The sequence below is a fragment of the Chiloscyllium punctatum genome, chromosome 4, assembly GCF_047496795.1.
Source record: "Chiloscyllium punctatum isolate Juve2018m chromosome 4, sChiPun1.3, whole genome shotgun sequence".
NCBI classification, from domain to species: domain Eukaryota; kingdom Metazoa; phylum Chordata; class Chondrichthyes; order Orectolobiformes; family Hemiscylliidae; genus Chiloscyllium; species Chiloscyllium punctatum.
This window is the reverse complement of record NC_092742.1, coordinates 140066754-140079777: the sequence shown is the minus strand read 5'-3', so window position 1 is coordinate 140079777 and position 13024 is coordinate 140066754.

The window sequence follows — 13024 nt, the reverse complement described above, 5'->3', positions numbered from 1 at the left end:
TATAATCCTCTAGAGCTGAGCAAGACCCTTGCTTCCTCCATCTTAAGTAAGTTGCCTTCTTTCTTCTGAAAAGAACCTCCACCGCTCTCTTCATCCAAGGTTCCTTTATCTTACCCCTTCTTGCCTGTCTCAGAGAAACACATTTATGCATCACTCGCAACAACTATTCCTTAAACCATCTCCACATGTCTACAGTGGCCTTTCCATGGAACAATTGCCCCCAGTCCATGGTTCTGAACTCACGTCTGATAGTATCATAGTTTCCTTTTCCCAAATTAAATATCCTCCCATTGTGCCTGCTTCTCTCCTTCTCCATAGCTATGTAGAATGTGAGGCAGTTGTGGTCACTATTACCAAAATGCTCTCCCATCGCAAGATCTGACACTGCCCGGCTCATTGCCGAGCACCAAAATCAAAATGGCCTCTCCCCTCGTCGGCCGCTTCAATGTGCTGAGTTAGGAAACCTTCATGAACACACCTTACAAAAATAGCTTCTTCCAAACCATCTGCTCAAAGGAGGTTCCAATCAATATTGGGAAAGTAAAAGTCACCCATTACAACAACCCGATTACATTCACACTTTACCAAAATCTGCCGACCTATGCTTTCTTCAATCTCCCTGCTGCTATTGGGGAGCCTGTAGTAAACTCCTCATGAGGTAACTGCTCCCTTACTGTTCCTAATTTCCACCTACACTGACACAGTAGGCAGACCCTCCTCGACAATGGTAACTTCTGTAGCTGGGATACCCTCTCTGATTTCCTTTCTGAATTCATTGCATGTGGTGTCCCTCAAGGGTTGGGCACCACTTTGGCTCAGTGGTGAGCACTGCTGCCTCACAGCACCAGGGACCCAGGTTCGATTCCAGACTCGGGCGACTGGCTGTGTGGAGTTTGCACATTCTCCCAGTGTCTGCGAGGGTTTCCTCCGTGTGCTCCGGTTTCTTCCCACAGTCCAAAAATATGCAGATTAGGTGAAATGGCCACGCTAAATTGTCCGTAGTGTGAGGTACATTAATCAGGGGTAAACGTAAGGGAATGTGTCTGGGTGGGTTCATCTTCGGAGGGTCGGTGTGGACTTGTTGGGCCGAAGGGCCTGTTCCACACTGTAGGGAATCTAAGGGTCTATCCTTGGACCCTCCTTTTTCTCGCCTACATACTGCCAGGAGGTGATATTGTCCAAAAGCACCGTGTTAGGTTTCACATGTACACTGACAATGCCCAGCTCTCCCTCTCCACCATCCCTCTTCATTACTCCACTGTTACGCAGTGATCAAACTGCTAACCACGCTCCCACTACTCGATTAACTGCAATTTTCTCCAGTGAAACATTGTAATGGTTAAAATCATTGCCTTCTGTTGCTATTAAAAATTACTTTCCCTTACTGCTGAGCCCCTCCCTCTGACTGGGAAATACCTGAGGGAGAACTACATTCTTTACAATATTGCTGTTATATCTGACCCCAAGGTGACCTTCTGATCAGACATCCACACAATCACAAACACCAGGAATTCCAATCTCTAAAATGTTGCTTGTCTCCCCCTCACCACAGCTCCATTGTTACTGGAACCCATGTCGGTGTTACCTTAAACTTGACGAATCTGAAGCAGAATCCTTGATTCCGTGACTGACCCAGAATCTGCTAGCTTTCTGTGTTTCCTGCACAATTACCCAGGTTCCTTTGTGGTGCAGCTCTCTACAGTTTCTACCATTTAAATGGCATTCTGTTCTTTTATTATCTCCTCCAAAATGACCATCTTCCCATTTTCCCAAATTATACTCCATCTGGCAACTTGTTGCCCCCTTCTCCTGTGCATCTCTCTCTCTCTTCACAATCCTCTTGGAACTTTACAGCTATGCCTTTACTGACAGATTCCACCACCCCCACCCTACCCCCCAATTCTTCTAAACGTTTACTGGGAATCCTGGGCAGTGGGAAGCGTGCAGTGTAGCTCTGTTTTTCTATGGGATGACTGGGAGGAGCTTGCTTCCCATTGGTCAGAATGGAGACAACTTGCCCATCCAGCTGCATGAGCCTTTCGCCCCCGATGTCTTATTGATGAGGCACAGCGGCAAGACGGAAGGAAAGAAAAGGAAGGAAATCCTGGTCTCCACATCTCACTGACTCCTGGATTATTCTCTCCCATCTATGAAAGATCTGCCCTGTTCAGTCACATGAAGTCCCAAGGTGGAAACGCATAGAAACCCACATAGATTTCCCCCTGAACTAACTGCTGACCTCCGCAAGGGGTAATGTCTACAGTCATCCTGGACCAGGAGGAGGGGATGGTGTGAGTTTCTAAACTGAACTGACAGTGACAGGTTTTATAACTTGTATTAGAGGATACTACAGGTGGACATTCAGATGGTAATCTCAGTAAGTGTAATGCCAAACTCTGACAGCGTTACTCAGTTAATCCGGACCTGGATATTCACATTGTGTGTGAGTATTGTGTTCCAGCTCAATCCCATTTACTGCATAAAAGTTCTCCTTTAAATCATCCCATTCTCTCAAGTGTTCTCCCCACACCTTCAATGTGTCCTGTAATCCTTGTATAATGAGCTGATGGGTGTAAGGTTTATTAGTATAATGGGTAACTTCTGTAAACCCCTCTGTCACAGCTCCCCTCAATTGCCTTTGCTACAAGGAGAACAATCTCCGTTTCCCCAAATCCCTGATTCCCCAATGTCTGTTTGCTCTCTATAATGTACACATCAGGATTGTATTGGAACATTGTCCACTTGCCTGCATCAGTGCAGACACCAATACTATTAAAAAACGTGAACATCCTCCAGGACAAAGCATTGTGCCTGAGTGGTGTTCCATTGACCACCCTGAGCGTTCCCACTCTCCACCCCCCGAGGTACAGTGACATCACTGAGTAAGAGGCAAAGTCAGTATTGTCCTCCCAGACCATAGGGTTGCTCTCTCATTAGGGAGAGATGACTGGTCGTGGTTTAACCTGAAGGTTACCCCAGCTCAGGCAAGGGGAGAGGTTGAGAAGGAGAGTCTATTTATTGTAGATCGATATTATCTACCCAATTTATCATCAACAACTATATCATTCCAATGAATAATGTAAAAGAATATCCAAAACATGCTACTACAATCTCTCATTCCTTGAACTATCCTGGTACATCTCCTGTGCCCCCTCTCAGGGACCCTGTCATCCTTCCCAATGTGTGGGCGATCTCTGGTCTGCACAAACCCAGCTGCTCTGTGTTCCTGTGGGTGATGTCATCATCCAGCACCAGTTGCACTGAACTTCACTGTCTGGAAGGATGGGAGACACAGAATTCCCAATAGCATTGAAGACATATTTAGGTGCACACTTGTGATACCAAGACAGATGGTGCGACTGACTGTGTATTGGAAAATGGATCAGGATAGTTTGGTGATAATTTTCTTTACTGGCACAGACTCAATGGCCTACAGAGCCTTTTTCTGTGCTGTAAACTTCAAGACACTTAATATAGGAATATGACAGGCCACCATTGAAACCAGGTCAGAAAAAAATGATAGTAGAATCGATGACACATGAGTGGTCAATGTGTTTGGGAGGAAAGTGAGATGGAGAGGTTTAGGAGGAAATTCTGGAGCTCGATGCAGGAATCTGAAAGGGCCGTCATCAAGTGAGAAATAAAAATGGGGAATCCTCAAGGATGGAATCAGAGAAAGGCACATACAGCACAGCTTTGAGAGACTGGAGGGGATTAGAGTTAGGGAAGGGTCTGAGGCTGGAGAGGAATTATTAGAGATAAGGAAGATGTTCGTCGAGCTGGGAATTTGTGTTTCAGACGTTTCGTCCCCTGTCTAGGTGACATCGTCAGTGCTTGGGAGCCTCCTGTGAAGCGCTTCTGTGATCTTTCCTCCGGCATTTATAGTGGTTTGCATCTGCTGCTTCCGGTTGTCAGTTCCAGCTGTCCGCTGCAGCTGGAACTGACAACCGGAAGCGGCAGATACAAATCAGTATAAATGCCGGAGGAAACAGCACAGAAGCGCTTCACAGGAAGCTCCCAAGCACTGAGGATGTCACCTGGACAGGGGACGAAACGTCTGCAACACAAATTCCGGGCTCGGCGAACAGAACCACAACAACGAGTACCCGAGCTACAAATCTTGTCATAAACTTTGAAGATAAGGAAGAGTTGTGAGGCTGGGTGAGGTGACAGAGATAGGGAGAGATGTGAAGAGGGAGGAATGCAGATATAGCAAGAATTAGAGTCGTAATGTTATGTAGCATGGAAACAGACCCTGTGATCCAATCAATCCATGTCAAACATAATTCCAAACTGAGTTAATGTCATCTGCTTCCCCTTGGTCCACATGTATCCAAACATTCCCTATTAAGTACCTGTCCAAATGAGTTTCTCGGAGAATCACTGTGGAAACTGGCCATTTAGAGTCCGAGTCATTGAGATGTACAACATGAAAATACACCCTTCGGTCCAACCCGTCCATGCTGACCAGGTATCCCAACCCATTCTAGTCCCACCTGCCAGCACCTGGCCCATATCCCTCTAAACCCTTCCTATTCATGTTCCCACCGACAGAGGAACATCAATTATGTGAACGAGTTGGGTGGGCACTAATTTATTCGGATAATCAATGATTCGGTGAATCGATTAAATGCCTTACCTCTGGGGTTCGGAGTTTTCAAAGTCTGCTCCCCATTCAGGAGATTACAGCAGCACACAGCACGATCGTTCGCACACACACCGGCCCCAGCCTGACCCTCACTGCCGTCCACACACCACCCCCAGCCTGACCCTCACTGCCGTCCACACACCGTCCCCAGCCTGACCCTCACTGCCGTCCACACACCGTCCCCATCCTGATCCTCACTGCCATCCACACACCGTCCCCAGCCTGACCTTCACCTCCGTCCATACACCACCCCCAGCCTGACCCTCACTGCCGTCCTCACACCGTCCCCCGCCTGACCTTCACCTCCGTCCATACACCGTCCCCAGCCTGACCCTCACTCCTCCCACACACCACCCCCAGCCTGACCCTCACTGCCGTCCACGCACCAACCCAGTCTGACCCTTACTGCCATCCACAAAACGCCCCCAGACTGACCCTCAGCACCATCCACACACCGCCCCCAGCCTGACCTTCACCACCTTCCAAAGACCGCCCCCAGCCTGGCCCTCACTGATGCCCACACACCGCCCTCAGCCTGACCCTTACTGTTGCCCACAAACCACCCCATCCTGACCCTCACCGCCGTCCAACACTGCCCCCAGCCTGATCCTCACTGCCGCCAACACACCACCCCAGCCTGACACTTAGTGCCATCCACACACCGACAACAGCCTGACCCTCAGCACCATTCACACACTGCCCCCTGCCTGACACTCACCACCGTCCACACACTGCCCCCTGCCTGACCCTCACCACTGCCCACACACCGCCCCCAGCCTGACCCTCACCACTGCCCACACACCGCCCCCAGCCTGACCCTCACCACTGCCCACACACCGCCCCCAGCCTGACCCTCAGCACCATTCACACACCGCCCCCCAGCCTGACACTCACCACCGTCCACACACTGCCCCCAGCCTGACCCTCACCACTGCCCACACACCGCCCCCAGCCTGACCCTCACCACTGCCCACACACCACCCCCAGCCTGACCCTCACCACCGTCCACACACTGCCCCCAATCTGACACTCACCACCAACGACACGCCGCCCCCAGTCTGACCCTCACTGCCGTCCACACACCGTCCCCCGCCTAACCCACAACACTGTCCACAAACTGTCCCCTGCTTGACCCTCACTGCCACCCACACACCGCCCCCAGACTAACCCTCACCGCCATTCACACGCAGAGACACAAGCCTGACCCTCACCGCTGTCCACACACCATGCCCAGTTTGACCCTCACCCCATTAGCACTGTTGCCTCACAGCGCCTGAGAACCGGGCGACAATTCCATCCTAAGGCGACTGACTGTGTGGAACTTGCACGTTCTCCCCGTGTCTGCGTGGGTTTCCTCTGGGTGGTCCGGTTTCCTCCCACAGTCTAAAGATGTACAGGTCAGGTGAATTGGCCATGCTAAATTGCCCGTAGTGTTAGGTAAGGGGTAAATGTAGGGGTATCGGTGGGTTGTGCTTCGGCGGGGCGGTGTGGACTTGTTGGGCCGAAGGGCCTGTTTCCACACTGTAATGTAATGTAATCTAATCTAATCTTAAAAAATCTAATCATTTACACACCGCCCCCAGCCTGGCCCTCACTGCCGCCCACACACCGCCCCCAAACTAACCCTCACCATCATCCACACACCGCCCCCAGCCTGTCCCTCACCACCCTCCACACACCGCTCCCAGCTTGTCCCTCATTGCCATCCACACACCGCCCTTAGCCTGACCCTCACCAACGTCCAACACCGACCCTAGCCAGACCCTCACTGCTGTCCACACACCATCCCCCAGCCTGACCCTCACCGATCCCACACACACCACCCCCCAGCCTGACCCTCACCGCCGTCCAACATTGCCCCCAGCCTGACCTTCACCGCTGGTCAACACCACGCCCAGCCTGACCATCACTGCCACACCCAGCCTGACCCTCACCGCCACCCACACACCACCCCCAGCCTGACCTTCACCATCATCCAACACCGCTCCCATCCTGACCCTGAATGTCACCCACACACTGCCCCAGCCTGACACTCACCACCGTCCAGTCACCTCCCCCAGCCTGAACCTCACCACCATCCACACTCCGCCCCCAGCCTGGTCCTCACTGCCGCCCACACACCACCCTCAGCCTGACCCTCAGCGCCGTCTACACACCGCCCCCAGCCTGACCCTCACCACCATCCACACACTGCCCCCAGCTTGACCCTCACCACCGTCCACACACTGCCCTCAGCCTGACCCTCAGCGCCGTCTACACACCGCCACCAGCCTGACCCTCACCACCATCCACAAACTGCCCCCAGCTTGACCCTCACCACCGTCCACACACTGCCCTCAGCCTGACCCTCAGCGCCGTCTACACACCGCCACCAGCCTGACCCTCACCACCATCCACACACTGCCCCCAGCTTGACCCTCACCACCATCTACACACGGTCCCCAGTCTGACCCTCACCACCACGCAAACACCGTCTCCAGTCTGATCCTTTCCGCCATCCACACACTGTCCCCAGCCTGACCCTCACCGATGTCCACACCACCACTAGCCTGACCCTCACCACCATTCATCACTGCACCCAGCCTGTCCCTCATCGCTGTCCAACACCGCCCCCAGCCTGACCTCCACTGCTGTCCACACACCACCCGAGACTGGCCCTCAGTGCCATCCAAACATCTCTCCGAGCCTGACCCTCATGGCCACCGAAACACAACCCCAGCCTGATCCTCACTGCTGTCCACTCACTGCCCCCAGCCTGATCCTCACCGGCATCCGCACTACGCACTCAGCCTGACTCTCCACTTGGTCCACATACCGTCCCCAGCCTGACCCTCACCGACGTCCCCACACCACCCCCAGCCTGACCCTCGCCAATGTCCACACCGCCCCTAGCCTGACCCTCACCACCATTCATCACTGCACCCAGCCTGTCCCTCATCGCTGCCCAACACCGCCTCCAGCCTGACCCCCACTGCTGTCCACACACCGCCCGAGACTGGCCCTCAGTGCCATCCAAACATCTCTCCGAGCCTGACCCTCATGACCACCGAAACACAACCCCAGCCGGATCCTCACCGCTGTCCACACAATGCCAACAGCCTGACCCTCACCGCTGTCTGCACACTGCCACCTGCCTGACCCTAATTTCCATTAACACACCGTTCCCAGCTTGACTCTCAATGCCTTCTACACCCACCCCACCTGACCCTCACCCGCCGTCCACACACTGTTTCTAGCCGGACCCTCACAGCCGTCCACACACCATCATCAGCCTGACCCTCACCACCATCCACACACTGCCCACAGCCTGAACCTCACTGCTGTCCACACACCACTCCCAGCCTGATCCTCACTGGCATCCACACAATGCACCCAGCCTGACTCTCCACTCGGTCCACACTCTGTCCCCAGCCTGACCCTCAACGACGTCCACACAGCACCCCCAGCCTGACCCTCACCAATGTCCACACAGCGCCCCCAAACTGACCCTCACCGCCATTCAACACTGCATCCAGCCTGACCCTCACCGCCATTCTACACCGCAGCCAGCCTGTCCCTCATATCTGTCCAACACCGCCCCCAGCCTGACCCCCACTGCTGTCCACACACCACCCGAGACTGGCCCTCAATCCATCCACACACCGACTCGAGCCTGACCCTCACGGCCACCGAAACACCGCCCCAGCCTGATCCTCACCGCTGTCCACACACCGCCACCTGCCTGACCCTCAATGCCATAAACACACCGTTCCCAGCTTGACCCTCAATGCCGTCCACACACCGCCCCCAGCCTGACCCTCACTGTCCTGACACAACACCACCAGCCAGACCCTTGCTGCCCCCGATACACCGCCCCCAAACTGATCCTCAAGCCCGCCCATACACCGTTCCCAGCCTGACCATCACCGCCGTCCACACACTGCCACCAGCCTGACTCTTGCTGCCCCTGACATACTGCCCCCAGCCTAACCCGTACCGCCCCAACACACCGCCCTCAGCCTGACCCTCACCGCCCCACACACACCACCCCCAGCCTGACCCTCACTGCCCTCACCGCCCCCAGCCTAACCCTCACCGCCATCCAACATCGTCCCACGCCACCATCCACACACCGCCCCCAGCCTGACCCTTACCACCATTGACACATCATCCCCAGACTGACCCACTCTACCGTCCATACACCGTCCCCAGCCTGACCCTCACCACTGTCCAAAACTGGCCCAGCCTGACCCTCACCGCCATCCAGACACTGCCTCCAGCCTGACCCTCACCATCCACAGCCTGACACCTACCACCCCAGCCTGACCCTCACTGCCGTCCACGCACCAGCCAATGCCTCATCGTCACTGCTGACCACGCACCGGCCCCAGCCTGACCCTCATCGCTGTCCAACATCGCCCACAGCCTGACCTTCATAACTGTCCACACACCGCCCCCAGTCTGACCCTCACCACCTCCCCCTCCCCCAACCTGTCCAACACCGCCCTCATACCCAACCCATCCTACACCGCCCCCTCCCACAATCACATCCAACACCGCCCCTCCCACTTGCCCCGTCCACCACCGCCCCGCCCAATACCATCAAACACCGCCGCTCCCCAAACCCGTCCAACACCGCCCCTTCCCCAAACCCGCCCAACACTGCCCCATCACCCAACCCCGTCCAACACCGCCCTCTCCCCCCAACCCCGTCCAACACCGCCTACTACCCCCAAACCCGTCCAACAACGCCCCCTCCCCAAACCCGTCCAACACCACCCCCTCCCTCAACCCCGTCTAACAAAGCCTCCTCCTCCAGCCCCGTCCATCACCGGCCCCTCCCCAAACCCGTCCAACACCGCCCCCTCCCCCAAACCCAATCAACACCACTCCCTCCCCAAACACGTCCAACACATCCGCTCCCCAGCCTTGTCCAACACCGCACCCGCCCCCAACCCCATCGAAAACCGCCCCCTCCCCAACCCCTTCAAACACCGCCCCCTCCCCAAACCTGTCCAACACTGCCCCCTCCCGCAGTCCGGTCCAACACCGCCCCCTCCCCCAACCCTGTCCAACACAGCACCCTCCCCAACCCCGTCAAACACAGCCCCCTCTCCAAACATGTCCAACACCGACCCTCCCCAATATCGCCCATCACCGCTCCCTCCCACACCCCGTCAAACACCGCCCCCTCCCTAAACCCGTCCAACACCGCACCCTCTCCCAGCCCTGTACAACACCGCCCCTCCCCCAACCCCATACATCACTGCCGGCTTCCCCAAACACCATCCAAAACCGCCACTCCCCCAACCCCATCCATCACTTCCCCCTCCCCCAACCCCGTTCAACACCGCCCCCATCCCAACACCGTCCATCATTGCCCCCTTCACCCAACTCTGTCCAACACCACCCCGTCACCCCAACCCTGTCCATCACTGCCACCTCCTCCAAACACCGTCCAACACTGCCCCCTCCCCAAAACCCGTCCATCATCGCCCCCTCCCCAACACCGTCCATCATTGCACCATCCTCCAAACCCCATCCAACACAGCCCCCTTACCCCAAACCCGACCATCACTGCCCCCTCCCCAATCCCGTCCATCATTGCACCCTCCCCCATCCCCTGTCCAACACCGCCCCCTCACCCCAATCCCGTCCATCACTGCCCCTTCCAAAAGTCCTGTCCAACACGGCCCGCTCCCCCAGCCCTGTCCAACACCGCCCGCTCCCGCAGCCCTGTCCAACTCCGGCCCTCCTCAAAGCCGTCGAACTCCGCCACCTCCACCAAACGCTGTCCTACACCGCCCCCTCCCCCAACACCATCTAACACCACACACTCCCCCAGCCCCGTCCAACACCAGAAGTCCCCCAACCCGGTCCAACACCTCCCACTCCCCCAGCCCCGTCCAACACCGCCTCCTCCCCAACCCCGTCAAACACCGCCCCCTCTCCCCAACACTGTCCAACACTTGCTCCTCCCCAATCCCGTGCAACACTGCCCTCTCCCCAATCCCGTCTAACCCTGCCCCTCCCTCAAACCAGTCCAACACCGCCCCCACAATTTGTCCCACATCACCCCCTCCCCAACACCATCCAACACTGCCGCCTCGCAAACCCCGTCCTTAACTGACCCCTCCCCCAACCCCATCAAACACTGCCCCAATCCCTAACACCATCCAACACTGCCCCCTCGCCAACTCCGTCAATCACCGACCCCTCCCCAAACCTGTCCAACACTGCCCCCTCCACCAACACCAGCCAACACTGTCCACTCCCCCAGCCCCGTCCAAAACCGCCCCCTCCCCAACACCATCCAACACCGCCGACTCCCCCAGCCTCGTCCAAAGCTGCCCCCTCCCAAACACCGTCAAACACTGCCCCCACCACCAACCCCTTGAAACACCGCCCCCTCCCCACTCCATCCCACACCACCCTCTCCCCCAATATATTCCAACACCACCGCTTCCCCAACCCCATCCAACACCGCTCCCTCCCCAATCCCGTCCAACACAGACCCCTCCTCAACCCCGTCCAACACACCCCAAACCCGTCCAATACCGCCCCCTCACCCAACCCCGCCCATCACTGCCTTCTCCCCAATCCCCATCAAACACTGCCCCATCCCCAAAACCGTCCAACACCACCGCCTCCCCAACCCCGTCCAACACCGCCCCCTCTCCAAAACTGTCCAACACTGCCCCCTCCACTAACACCATCCAACACTGCCCACTCCCCCAGCCCCGTCCAAAACCGACCCCGCACCAAACCCGTCCAACACCGCCCCTTCCACAAACCCATCCAACACTGCCCCATCACCCAAACCCTGACCATCATTGCCCCTCCCCCAACCCCATCAATCACTGCCCCCTCCCAAACACGGTCAAACACCAACCCCTCCCTAACTCCATCAAACACTGATCCGTACCCAACCCCGTCCAACACCGACCCCTCTCCAACCCCGTCCAACACCGCACCCTCCCCAACCCCGTCCAACACTGCCCCCTCCCCAGCCCCATCCAACACCACCCCTCCCCAACCCCGTCCAACACTGCCCCCTCCCAAACCCTGTCGAACACTGCCCCCTCGCTACAGCCCTCTCCATCATCGCCCCCTCACCCCAACCCTATCAAACACCACCCCCTCCGCCAACCCCATACGACACCGCCCCCTCCCCAATACCATCCGATACCGCCCCCTCCACCACCTCATCCAACACCGCCCCCCCAAACCCGTTCAAAACCGCCCACACCCCAGCTGCGTTCAAAACCGCCCCCTCCCAACACCGTCCAACACCGCCCCCTCCCCAACCCTGTCAAACACTGCTCCCTGCCCACAACCCTGTCCAACACCACCCCGTCACCCCAACTCCGTCCATCACTGCCCTCTACTCCAACCCCATCAAACAACGGCCCCATCCCCAACACCATCCAAAACTGCCCCCTCCACTAACACCATCCAACACTGCCCACTCCCCCAGCCCCGTCCAAAACCGACCCCGCACCAAACCCGTCCAACACCGCCCCCTCCACAAACCCGTCCAACACTGCCCCCTCACCCCAACCCTGACCATCATTGCCCTTCCCCCAACCCCATCAATCACTGCCCCCTCCCAACACCGTCCAACACCAACCCCTCCCTAACTCCATCAAACACTGATCCGTACCCAACCCCGTCCAACACCGCACCCTCCCCCAACCCCGTCCAACACTGCCCCCTCCCCAGCCGCATCCAACACCACCCCTCCCCAATCCCGTCCAACACTGCCCCCTCCCCAATCCCGTCTAACACTGCCCCCTCCCTCAAACCAGTCCAACACCGCCCCCACAATTTGTCCCACATCACCCCCTCCCCAACGCCATCCAACACCGCCGCCTCCCAAACCCCATCCATAACTGACCCCTCCCCCAACCCCATCAAACACCGCACCAATCCCTAACATCATCCAATACCGCCCCCTCGCCAACTCCGTCAATCACCGACCCGTCCCCAAACCTGTCCAACACTGCCCCATCCACCAACACCAGCCAACAGTGCCCACTGCTCCAGCCCCGTCCAAAACCGCCCCCTCCCCAACACCATCCAACACCGCCGACTCCCCCAGCCTCGTCCAAAACCACCCCCTCCCAAACACCGTCAAACACTGCGCCCACCACCAACACCTTGAAACACCGCCCCCTCCCCACTCCATCCCACACCACCCTCTCCCCAATATATTCCAACCCCACCGCTTCCCCAACCCCATCTAACACCGCTCCCTCCCCAATCCCGTCCAACACAGACCCCTCCTCAACCCCGTCCAACACACCCTAAACCCGTCCAACACCGCCCCCTCACCCCAACCCCGTCCATCACTGCCCCCTCCCCAAACCCCATCAAACACTGGCCCCATCCCCAAAA